The sequence below is a fragment of the Lathyrus oleraceus genome, chromosome 5 (genome assembly GCF_024323335.1).
Source record: "Lathyrus oleraceus cultivar Zhongwan6 chromosome 5, CAAS_Psat_ZW6_1.0, whole genome shotgun sequence".
Lineage (NCBI taxonomy): Eukaryota > Viridiplantae > Streptophyta > Magnoliopsida > Fabales > Fabaceae > Lathyrus > Lathyrus oleraceus.
This window is the reverse complement of record NC_066583.1, coordinates 312,686,147-312,698,335: the sequence shown is the minus strand read 5'-3', so window position 1 is coordinate 312,698,335 and position 12,189 is coordinate 312,686,147. Positions and strand designations below refer to the sequence as shown.

General features: G+C 37.8%; 1 non-coding gene across 1 annotated transcript; it reads left to right on the top strand.

Annotated features, from left to right (window-relative positions):
- The first annotated feature begins 11,588 nt into the window (after window positions 1-11,588).
- LOC127088463 (small nucleolar RNA R71) lies at window positions 11,589-11,695 on the top strand. The gene has a single exon (XR_007790297.1). It is a non-coding gene; the product is annotated as a small nucleolar RNA R71 (small nucleolar RNA).
- Window positions 11,696-12,189: the final 494 nt, after the last annotated feature.

Below are 12,189 nucleotides of genomic sequence, written 5' to 3'. Positions count from 1 at the left end.
AATGGCAGTAACTTGTGCAAATTCTCTTTTTGGTTGTCTATGATTGATAATTAGAAAAACTTTTAAAGTGGAAATCTCACCAACTATCTATGGGTGATTGACTTGTATTACTTAAGTTTGTCTTGTGTACTAATAAAGAATTACAGGTGTATGTGGCATCCCTACAGGGGTAGGGGATCCTCAGATTCATTAGTAGGTTTATAATAGTTTAGGGTGGTGAGGACTTGCCCGCGAAGGCAAAAGGCCTTGTATGGTGATATTACGGTGTTACAGGTATCTAAGGGGTCAACTCACGTGAGGTGATAAGCTCTATATACAAGTGTGTTTCTTTAGGTATTGTGTCTAAGTTATGAGATGTCTAGTTCTCCCTTTGGGGATAAGTATTTATATAGGCCTCTGGGCCTAGGGTTTCCTAAAAAAGAATCACCGCTCACCCAGTCAATGGTGGAACATTGAATTCCTACTTCCTAAGAAAGACATGGGTCAGCTACTGAATTCTCTCTGACTGAGAAACATCTTTTCCCATGTTTCCCATAACCAGGAGGGTGAAGGGTACTTGGGGCGAGGAAATACCTCTTGTAGGGTGACATATGGTTTTTACCTCTCCTAGGGGATGCAAAGGTCTCGCCCTTATCAGGGCCTTTACAAATATAACACTACATAGTCCCTCAAGAACAAAGGCTTTTAATGAAGGGCAAAGTGATTTAGATCAGGTGAAGTTAAGTTAAGCCTGACTGATGAGACCATAAGCCCCCCAGGCGAGGAGTTGGTCCTATCGGGAGGGACTTCTATCAATCCCTAAGACAAAACTTTTAACTAAGTCTCTTAGACTAGACTTCAGTCGTGCCTCTAAGGCGAGATTCATATGTGGGGTCCCGCCTGAGGAAACTCTAAGTCCCTTTGGTGAGGAGTTGTATAGCCTACTTGATGGGAACTCTTAGTCCGCATGAGAAGTTATATTTGAAGGTATGAAAAACACAAGAAGGATGGGGGGGGGGGGTAAATTGGGTTTTACAAGCAAAACTTTTTCCAAAAAAAACACCACTAACAAGTTAAATAATGAAGATATAAAAACACAAAGATTTTTATCCTGGTTCGCTTGAAACTCAAAGCTAATCCAGTCCATCGCCAAAGTGATTTGCCTTATACACAAAGACTTAATCCACTATAATCAACAGATTACAATAAACACAAAGAATACCCTTCTTTGTCTTCTCGAGGATCCAACTAAACCTTAGTCTCCTCAAGGACTCACAAATAACAACCTTCTTTGTCTTCTCAAGGATAACCTTTTTAAGGAGTCAAACAAATAGTTTGAATAAAAGTTTATATATTACAAGATATTTCTTCAAAAGCAGATTTACACAAATGAATAATAAATACTTAAAAAATACTATATACAAAAGATGATAGTTTTCACAAAGAAAAATAGCTTGTCAAAATACTTATGTAGATCAACAATTTCTTCAAGTCTCCAATGCATGCTTATATAGTGTAAGCATGTGATTGTTGGAGGGCAAAATGGGGAAAGCTCCTTGAGCGGCTGTCCACTGTTGGATGAGAAAGGAATGATATCATGCACTATCTGATCGCGACTTTATGAGTCGAATTGGGGTACTAACTGCAAGTGCACAGTTCTATCGCGTAGTTTTAAAAGATATCGATCCCACAGGGACTTATGAATCGATATACCGTTTTCTAAGGTTACTTCGTAAAGCTAAGGCGGATGATACTTTGATTGTTTGGGGGAAAAGTTAAAACTAAAATAAGATCTAGGTTAAATATCAATTAAACGGATATCGGTATGTAGTTCGTCGTAATTAGGGAATCAAGTCCTCGTTGGTTTCTTGGTTTTAAAATAAATCTTTTCAGTGGACACCATTGATTAAAATTCTTCTCTCAAACTCTCGCTCTATTGAATAGACCATGACTTTAAATTAACGTAGCTGTCACTTATTAGTTAAGTCCAAAATCACTTTTTGAAAACAATAGAATCTATAGAAACTCTTTTTAAGAAAATACTAATCGTTTAAACACCCTCGTCTCAAACTCTCGCTCTGTTGACTTAGATTATATAATTAAATTCAAATGCTTAACTCTCGTTCTCACATTTAACTTTTAAAAATACTTTTTGAAAAAGGTTAGAATTTAATTAACTCTAAAAATTGCTTTCGCCCTGATCTAGAATTAATGTCCAATTTACATTGTCCAGTTAAAAACTCAAACTTTCGTTCTATTGATTTTAACTTCTTTAGTCTTTTACTCTCGTACAAAAACCTTGGTATTAAACCTGTAAATTGAGACCATAAAAAGAGTGATTTTATTTTTAAACGTAATTAAGCCAACTTAGTTTTGATTCCTTCATTCCGCTTACTTTACATACCGATACCTAAATAAATTAGCCGGACATGTTAAACAGATCTAAACAATCATCATGCTTAAATAAATCCATCTCAGGCAAACAATATAAATAAACAATAATGCAGGGCATATATAAATTCAAACAATAATTAAAGAACCTGAATAATTAATGGCAATCTTGAACACTCCACCACAGACCGGTTGGATTTGTTCTTGAATTCTTCAATCGGACAGGAAAATAAAAAGTGAAGGAATAAAAATCTAGGATCTAACGTAAGGTTAGATCCAGCAAAAGATACACAATAGCTTCCGGTGTAGAAACTATTGTGTGAAAAATTAATTAAGTGCTGAAAGATTGACTGGAAAAGAAAATAAAAATTGCAAATAAAGGTAGAATGCTGAAAAAAATAGAAAGTAGTAAAAATAAAGCTATGCTAAAAACTGGGAAAAAATTCTGAACTCTTTAGGGTTCCATAATTGGTCCTATTTATACTAATCCACTTTTTTAACCGTTTCCAAAAGTGCCTTGCGTAATTGGTCTTCACGTTTCCGGAGTCAAGCGGAAGAATAGGCATCAACGTGCCTCTGTTGCGTTTCTGAAGCCAAAAATATAGGAGAATGGTGTGACGTCCGTCACACCATGTGTTACGCTCGTAACACAAGGCAGCAGGGCGTGACGCTCGTCACACCTTGTGTGGCGGTCGTCATAGGCTCAGCGCTCATGGCTTGTAGTTTTGGGCTGGGCTGTAGTGAAATTGCTTCTCTTCATTCCTTTTTGTACCTCCTTTTCTTCCTTTTTCACTTATGCTTCAAATAAGCTACCTGAGATAAATAGAAGGAAAAATACCCAGTAGTATCGAATAAAATGAAATAAATTGAAGCGAATAATAATATAATTTAATTAAATCGAGTCCCAGAATATGATATTATTTCATGTTATCAAACTCCCTCATACTTAGACCTTTGCTTGTCCTCAAGCAAGATACAGTATAGAAATCGTTTAAAAATTTAGCCAGATGAAATTTCAAAACACACCTCAATTCGTACTAGGTTGCAAGTAAATCTTGTTTAGAAATAACTTGAGTTTAATCTTGACCTCAAGAACTACCGTTACAACATCCGGTGACCTTACCTCATGCAAACCAGTTCGAGTCCTGCTATTATAACCAGTCTAGTTCTTTTTCTCTTATTTCACCCGTTTTCATTCTAGCGAAATCACATTAAGCCCTTTATCGTTTCGCGCACATAGTGGAGTCACCGGTTAGTGATTCTGATCCCCTTTTTAGCTTGAAGCTCTGGTACATTAGTCGGATAACTTCATTTCTCGGTCCATTACAAATTGCGGGGGATCGGACCGTAGTCCGCCCTACCAAGTTCAGCACCAGATACCTGTTGAACCAACTCATAATGGATCTTTCGTATTATGTTTTTGTATTCTGCAGCCTTTAGATTAAATGATCTGGTAAGGATCACCTAACTTAGTTAGTGCATTTCCTGATATATATATTTATTTATTTATTTTGGGAATCATTCACTTATATTCATCGGCCCTCCACGTAGTTTGCTATTAAGATGGCGCTGACTTCTTGTATAAACTACTCGGGGTTACTATAAAGTTAAAAGTCCAGGGACTTGTATAACAGGTACCTTTCTGATCTAACATGTTGAGATTTGTTTAGAGCGTTGGTATGGTAATAATTTTGTCTTGATTTTTCTCAAGTTTGATGAAATAGGCAACCTTTATATTTACTGAGCGTGTTGAAATTTTTTATGGCTCATGAAAATTTGAGGGAATAGATAATAGAAATTTCTCACACTAGGGACTTAATTTAGAATAAATATATATTATAATAAATATTTATTTATTTATTATTATTATTTTTTTAATATTTTTTTTATATAAGAAAGAGAAATAACAATGACAAGGGAACGATAACATACTTGAAAAAGGAAGATTTAAAGAACAAGGTTTTCCCCCCCACACTTAAATGAAACATTGTCCCTAATGTTTCAAAGAAAACAAAAGAAATAGAAAAGAGAGAAAAAACTAAAATCAATGCTGCCTGCCGCCTCTGGTTCTTGGACCTGGTGATCGTTGACGTACGTCTAAGTCGTCAAACCTGCTGAGCAACTCAGCGAACTGCTGGTCGGTTATGGCATTTCTTGCTTCCTGTTGTTGTTGCATCTGGCGCATCATCTGCATCACTTCGAGATTCTGCGCTTGCATTTGAAATTGATTTTATAGAATGGTTTGTGGTGTATGAAGAAAGGTATGGTGGGTATTTATAGGAAAAGATTTAGAAGTTGGAAAGGGAGTGGTTGAAAAGTAAATAAATGTGGGTAAATGTGAATAAATGGGGAAGGTAAAAAAGTGGGTGGTGTAACGGTCGTGTCTCCAACGGTGAGTAACGTTCACATAGTCTGTAGGTGTCACGCTCGTGACATGGGTGTTACGGGCGTCACAGGCACTTGGTGTGACGGCCGTAATGGATTGTGTGACGCTCGTCACACAGTCATTCTTGCAACGTACCTTGTTTTTATCATTATATTTTATTGTTGTTATTTTGTTATGCATATATTTATTTTATTTTGCTATTGTGATATTTTTAAATTGCCTTGTATGCTATTCTACTTTCATAATATATATATATATATATATATATATATATATATATATATATATATATATATATATATATATATATATATATATATATATATATATATATATATATATCTTTAATAAGTTATGTGGGTAGCAGCAGTAGAGAGCATTATTGATAGATATTGCATAAGTCATAAGAAAGTAAAATAAATCAATAGCTTCATAAAATAATCATAATGTAACATTGGAAGACAAAACCAAACATGCGAAAGAAAAACAAATACTAAGATAATTTGAAACAAAATTAATGAATAACCTAAACTAAAACTAAGTAACTAAGAAAAAAACAACATCTATCCATCTGCATGATCTCTGGCCGGAGGAGCAAAGGAGTTAACACGGTTTAGCAACTCGTAGAACTGATTTGTCATACTGTTCATGTATCCCAGAAATTCTTGTCCCATGTTAGCTAACTCTTCTCTGAGGGCGTCCTGTTCTGACATCAAAGTCTGAATGGTGGTGTTATAATTTGCTCCGGGCATATGATGTCTAAGATCGGGTATTGCCGATTCTTCGGTCGGGACAGGTTGAGGAGGAGGATCAATATCATAATAACCAGATGGTGTCTGAGGGTCAGATTCAGCATAAGGGATCTGGTCGTCACAAATCTCATAGCCCTGGATGGATTCAGTAGATCTAGTAGGAGAGGGTATTCCGTTCAGGTTGTAGAGCCAATTATTGCGGTTATGAACACTAGTCATTGGACTAGGCAAGGTGAATAGGCAAAGAACTTGGTTGTTAATTATAAGCTCAAACTCTTCAGACCCTAGGTTTGCTATAAACATAGTGTTGAAGAGGAAAGGTATACTCATAGTCGCAATGCCACAAAAAGGGCTTAAGTCAAGCATAGGTTGACGTAATCCGATAGCATTACCAATCATGGTTATCAAGCCGCCTATTTGAATTGGTGCTCGTTCATCTTGGATAAGGCGGTCAAAATTTGCCAACATAAAAGTGGCACCGTTTACTGGACGGTTCCGGGAAGCACAAAATATGATGAAGAGTTCATCACGTGAAACTGAGGTACTGTTTGACTTCTTCCCAAATAAGGTGTGGGCTAGGATCTTATGGAAATAACGAAAGGCCGGGTTATGTATGTTTCCAGAAAGAAACTCATGTTCCTCGGGATCGTCATTTCCAGTCAAGCCTCCCCAAAAGTGTTCAAGTTCTCTATATTCAAAAAGTTCTTCTTGGCTCACTGTGAATGTATCAAAAGAGGTAGGGAAACCTAAAAGGTTGGTAAAGTCTTGAATGTTAAATTGATACTCCATGTTGAACATTCTGAACTGGATGAAACCTCTGCTTATTTCTTTTCCATGGCTGGGTAGATAGATCAGAGAACTAAGGAATTCTAGAGTCAGTCTCCGGTAAGTGACGAGTTGTCTACGGATAGGAGTGGTTTCCCACCCTATTTGACTCAGCAAATACAAGACACTCTCTCTTAGTCCAAGGGCAGTCATTGCCCAATCATCAGCATACAAACTAGGTAGCATCTCTCTCTGCTAGTTCCTCAAACTTTTGTTTCTGAGCTTTCCCTCTGAATTTGATACCCATACGATCAATTTGTCCCATCAGGTTAGTGTTAGCTAGAGAAAAGAAAAACAAGAGTTTTAGTCAGGATTTGGCCAAATGCCGAAAGAAGAAAAGAATAAAAAATTTATAAGTTAAAATAAATTAAGAATGAATACTAAATAAAATTTAGAAGAATAATTAAAGAAGAAATAAAAATAAAGATAAAGAAAATTTGTGGGTTGTCTCCCACTAAGCGCTTTGTTTAATGTCGCAAGCTCGACATAAACACTATCAAATATAATCTATAAAATTTGGGGGCACTACGTCTAAGTGCAGGACTTGTGAATCTTCAATGTTTTCTGCATGATGATAATGTTTTAGACGCTGCCCGTTTACGATAAACGGTTCAATGGATTTTCCTTTAATTTCCACCGCTCCACTGGGAAAAACATTGGTGATTTGGAAGGGACCTGACCATCTAGATCGTAGTGTTCCCGGGAATAACTTTAGCCTAGAGTTGAATAACAGGACTGTATCGCCTTGTTTGAAGATTTTCCTTGATATGCGCTTGTCATGCCATTGTTTTGTTCTTTCTTTGTAGATTCTGGCATTTTCGTAAGCGTCTCATATGAGTTCCTCTAATTCGTTTATATCAAGGATTCGCTTTTCACCGGCGGCCTTATAGTTTAAATTTAGATTTTTAATAGCCCAGTAGGCCTTATGTTCTAATTCTACCGGTAGGTGGCAGGATTTTCCATAAATAAGCTTAAATGGGGTTGTCCCTATGGCAGTTTTGTAAGCGGTTCGATACGCCCATAAAGCTTCTGGTAGTTTCAATGACCAGTCTTTCCTTGAGGTGGCGATTGTTTTTTCTAATATTCGTTTGATTTCTCTGTTAGACACTTCCACTTGCCCACTGGTTTGAGGATGGTAAGGTGTCGCTACTCTATGCCTTACGCCATACTTAAACAGTATTTTTTCGAGTACCTTAGATATGAAATGCGATCCACCATCACTGACTACTATTCTTGGGACACCAAATCTTGGAAATATTATATTCTTAAAGAGTCTAGTTACTACTCGTGTGTCGTTTGTTGGAGAAGTTATAGCTTCAATCCATTTTGATACGTAGTCAACCGCTACGAGTATGTACTTGTTACCGAAAGAAGGTGGAAAAGGTCCCATGAAATCTATCCCCCACACGTCAAAAATCTCTACTTCCAAAATGCCCTTTTGTGGCATTTCATCACGTCTAGATATGTTTCCTGTGCGTTGACATCTATCACATTTCTTGATAGCTGCATGCACATCCTTCCATATGTTTGGCCAATAAAGACCGGCTTGTAGGATTTTGGAGCAGGTCTTGGATGTACTTGCATGTCCACCATAAGGAGCGGAGTGACAGTGTTGGATTATATTTTCTACCTCTTCTTCAGGTATACACCGACGGAAAATACCATCGGGGCCTCTTTTGAAAAGTAAAGGGTCATCCCAGTAATAGTGTTTTATGTCATAGAAGAATCGTTTCTTTTGCTGGTAGGATAAAGTAGGTGGAACTATTCCGACAGCTAAATAATTTGCGAGATCAGCATACCATGGTGTAACACATATAGCTAAGGTGGTTTCTACCTGTTTATCAGCTTTATTTTCTTCCAAAGTAGCTATAAGTTTATCGTACGAGAAATCATCGTTGATCGATGTTGTTTCCGGTTCCAGGTTTTCAAGTCTAGAGAGGTGATCTGCTACTACGTTTTCAGATCCTTTTTTATCTTTGATTTCCAGATCGAACTCTTGTAGCAACAGGATCCACCTTAGGAGTCTAGGTTTAGCATCCTTTTTTGTTAAGAGGTACTTGATAGCAGCGTGGTCGGTGTAAACGATTATTTTAGCTCCGACCAAGTAAGAACGAAACTTATCTAGTGCAAACACTACTGCTAAGAGTTCTTTCTCGGTTGTGGCGTAATTCATTTGTGCTTCATCTAGAGTTCTACTTGCGTAATATATGACGTGAAGCTTTTTATCCTTTCGTTGTCCTAAAACAGCGCCCACGGCGTAATCACTGGCATCACACATTATTTCGAATGGTTCATTCCAATCTGGTGTCTGCATTATGGGTGCGGAGATCAATGCTTGTTTAAGCGTTTGGAATGCTTCTAAACATTTATTGTCGAAGATGAATTCAGCATCCTTCATCAATAGTCTGGTCAAAGGTTTAGTTATTTTAGAGAAGTCTTTAATGAATCGTCGGTAAAAATCGGCATGTCCTAAGAAGCTTCGTACTTCTCTCACAATTTTCGGAGGTTGAAGGTTTTCGATTACTTCTATTTTGGCTTTGTCTACTTCAATTCCTCTATTTGAGATGATGTGTCCTAAAACAATTCCTTCTTGTACCATAAAGTGACATTTTTCCCAATTAAGTACTAGGTTTACTTTTACACATCGTTCTAGAACTCTTTCTAGGTTTTCAAGGCATTCTTCAAAGCTTTGTCCGCATACGGAAAAGTCGTCCATAAATACTTCCATGATATTTTCGGGAAAATCGGTGAATATCGCCATCATGCACCTTTGGAAGGTTGCAGGAGCATTGCACAAACCAAACGGCATTCGTCTATAAGCGAAGGTGCCAAAAGGACACGTGAATGTTGTCTTTTCTTGGTCATCAGGATGAATTGGTATTTGAAAGAAGCCTGAGTAACCGTCTAGATAGCAGAAATGAGAATGTTTTGCTAATCGTTCTAACATCTGGTCAATGAATGGTAAAGAGAAATGATCTTTTCGGGTTGCTTTGTTTAGTTTCCTATAGTCAATGCACATTCTCCATCCCGATTCGATTCGTTTGGTTATAGTTTCTCCTTTTTCATTTTCGATAACTGTTATACCTCCTTTCTTTGGTACTACGTGTACAAGACTAACCCATTTGCTATCAGATATAGGATATATGATACCTGCCTCTAATAACTTGGTTACTTCCTTCTTCACTACCTCACTCAGGATCGGGTTTAGTCTCCTCTGATGTTCCCTAGAAGTTTTACAGTCTTCTTCTAGCATGATGCGATGCATACAAATAGAAGGACTTATTCCTTTAAGATCGGTGATGTTGTACCCTAGTGCGGTTGGATATTTTCTTAAGATATGTAGGAGTTTTTCGGTTTCGAGCTTTCCTAGGTCTGCATTAACTATCACTGGTCGTTCAAGTTCTAAGTCTAGGAATTCATATCTCAGATTTTTGGGAAGTGTTTTCAGGTCTAGGGTTGGTTTCTTAAGGCATTGCGTAGGGTCCGGTGTTATTGCTAAACATTGGTTGAGTTTGTCTTCTACAAGATAGTCAGATGATTTGTCATTTTCTAACTCTGTTTCTTTTATGCATTCATCGATGATATCCATGAAGTAACATGTATCTTCTATTGCAGGTGCTTTCAAAAATTGGGAAAGAATGAACTCAATTTTCTCTTCTCCTACTTCGAAAGTGAGTCGTCCTCGTTTTACGTCTATGATTGCACCGGCGGTTGCTAAGAATAGTCTTCCCAATACAATGGGTGTAACTTCATCTTCTCTAATGTCCATAATTATAAAATCAGTTGGAATGTAGAATTGACCTATGCGCACGGGAACATTTTCAAGAATTCCTACAGGATATCTAACAGAACGATCTGCCAGTTGCACAGACATTTTAGTTGGTCTTAATTCTCCCATTTCAAGTCTCTTGCATATGGATAAAGGCATAACACTAATACCGGCTCCTAAATCTCATAAGGCTTTATCTATGACAAATTTTCCTATGTGACAGGGTATAGAGAAACTACCTGGATCTTTAAGTTTAGGAGGCATATTCTGGATTATAGCGCTACATTCAGCAGTGAGTGTAACAGTTTCGCTATCTTCAAGTTTCCTTTTATTAGAAAGAATTTCTTTTAAGAACTTAGCATATGAGGGCATCTGCGTAATAGCTTCTGTAAACGGAATTGTGACGTTTAATTGTTTTAGTAGGTAAACAAATTTTTTAAATTGGCCCGCATCTTTGGTTTTAATAAGCCTTTGAGGGTAAGGGATAGGTGGTTTATAAAGTGGTGGAGGTACATAAGGTTCTTTCTTTTCTACGGTTTCCTTATTACTCTCTTCCTTTTCCTTAGGTGTACTTTCTTCCTCAGTTGACTTTTTAGAGTTTTGGTTTTCAGTTCTTGGATCTATTGGTCCTTCCACTTCCGTTCCACTTCTTAGTATGATTGCATGAGCGTGGCTTTTCGGGTTAGGTTGGGGCTGTCCAGGAAATGTACCAGTTGGGGCAGCAGTAGGCGCTTGTTGTTGAGCTACTTGTGATATTTGTGTTTCCAGCATTTTATTATGGGTAGCCAAGGCATCTACTTTACTTGCTAGTTGTTTGATTTGTTCGCTAGTGTGTATATTCTGGTTTAAGAAATCTTTATTGGTTTGCTGTTGAGAAGCTATGAAGTTCTCCATCATTATTTCCAAGTTGGATTTCCTAGGAACATTATTGTTAGGTGTAGATGGGGTCGGCTTTTGATATCCAGGAGGTATAGTTGGGGCTTGATTTGGAGCTTGTCCTGGTGCGTATAAAGCATTATTATTCTTATATGAAAAATTAGGATGATTCTTCCAGTTTGAGTTATAGGTGTGCGAGTAGGGATTTCCTTGAGCATAATTCACTTGCTCTGCTTGGATTCCTGTTAGGAGTTGACAATCTGCAGGAGTGTGACCTTGGATTCCACAGACTTCGCAATTCTGAGTTGCGGCAACTACGGTGGTTGGAGGTGATACATTCAAACTTTTAATTTTCTGGGCAAGGGCTTCCACTTTTGCATTTACATGATCAAGGCTACTTATCTCGTACATACCACTTTTTGTTTGAGGTTTCTCTACCATTGCTCGGTCGCTTCCCCACTGATAATGGTTTTGGGCCATGCTTTCGATAAGTTGATAAGCATCGGCATAAGGTTTATCCATAAGTGCACCACCTGCTGGGGCGTCTATTGTTAACCTTGTGTTGTACAAGAGACCATTATAGAAGGTATGAATCACTAACCAGTCCTCTAAACCATGGTGTGGACAAAGTCTCATCATGTCTTTGTATCTTTCCCATGCTTCGAAAAGAGACTCGTTATCTTTCTGTTTAAATCCATTTATCTGGGCTCTCAACATAGCTGTTTTGCTTGGAGGAAAATATCGGGCAAGGAAGACTTTCTTCAACTCGTTCCATGTGGTAACTGAGTTGGAAGGAAGAGACTGAAGCCATCTTCTAGCTTTATCTCTTAACGAGAAAGGAAAAAGACGAAGTCGAATTGCCTCTGAAGTGACACCATTAGCTTTAACAGTATCAACGTATTGGACAAATACGGATAAATGAAGGTTTGGATCCTCGGTGGGATTTCCAGAGAATTAATTTTGTTGCACTGCCTGTAGCAGCGAAGGCTTAAGTTCAAAGTTGTTTGCTTCGATTGCGGGTGGAGCAATACTCGAATGCGGCTCATCTTGCGATGGAGCGGCGTAATCTCGAAGAGCACGAGCTGGTTCTGCCATTTCGGGTATCGGTGAAGGAAGAAGATTTTTGATATCAGGAATTTCGATAGGAGGGAGATTGTTTGCAACACGATATTCCCGAATTCGTCGTAAGACTCGGAGATATAGTTCGATGT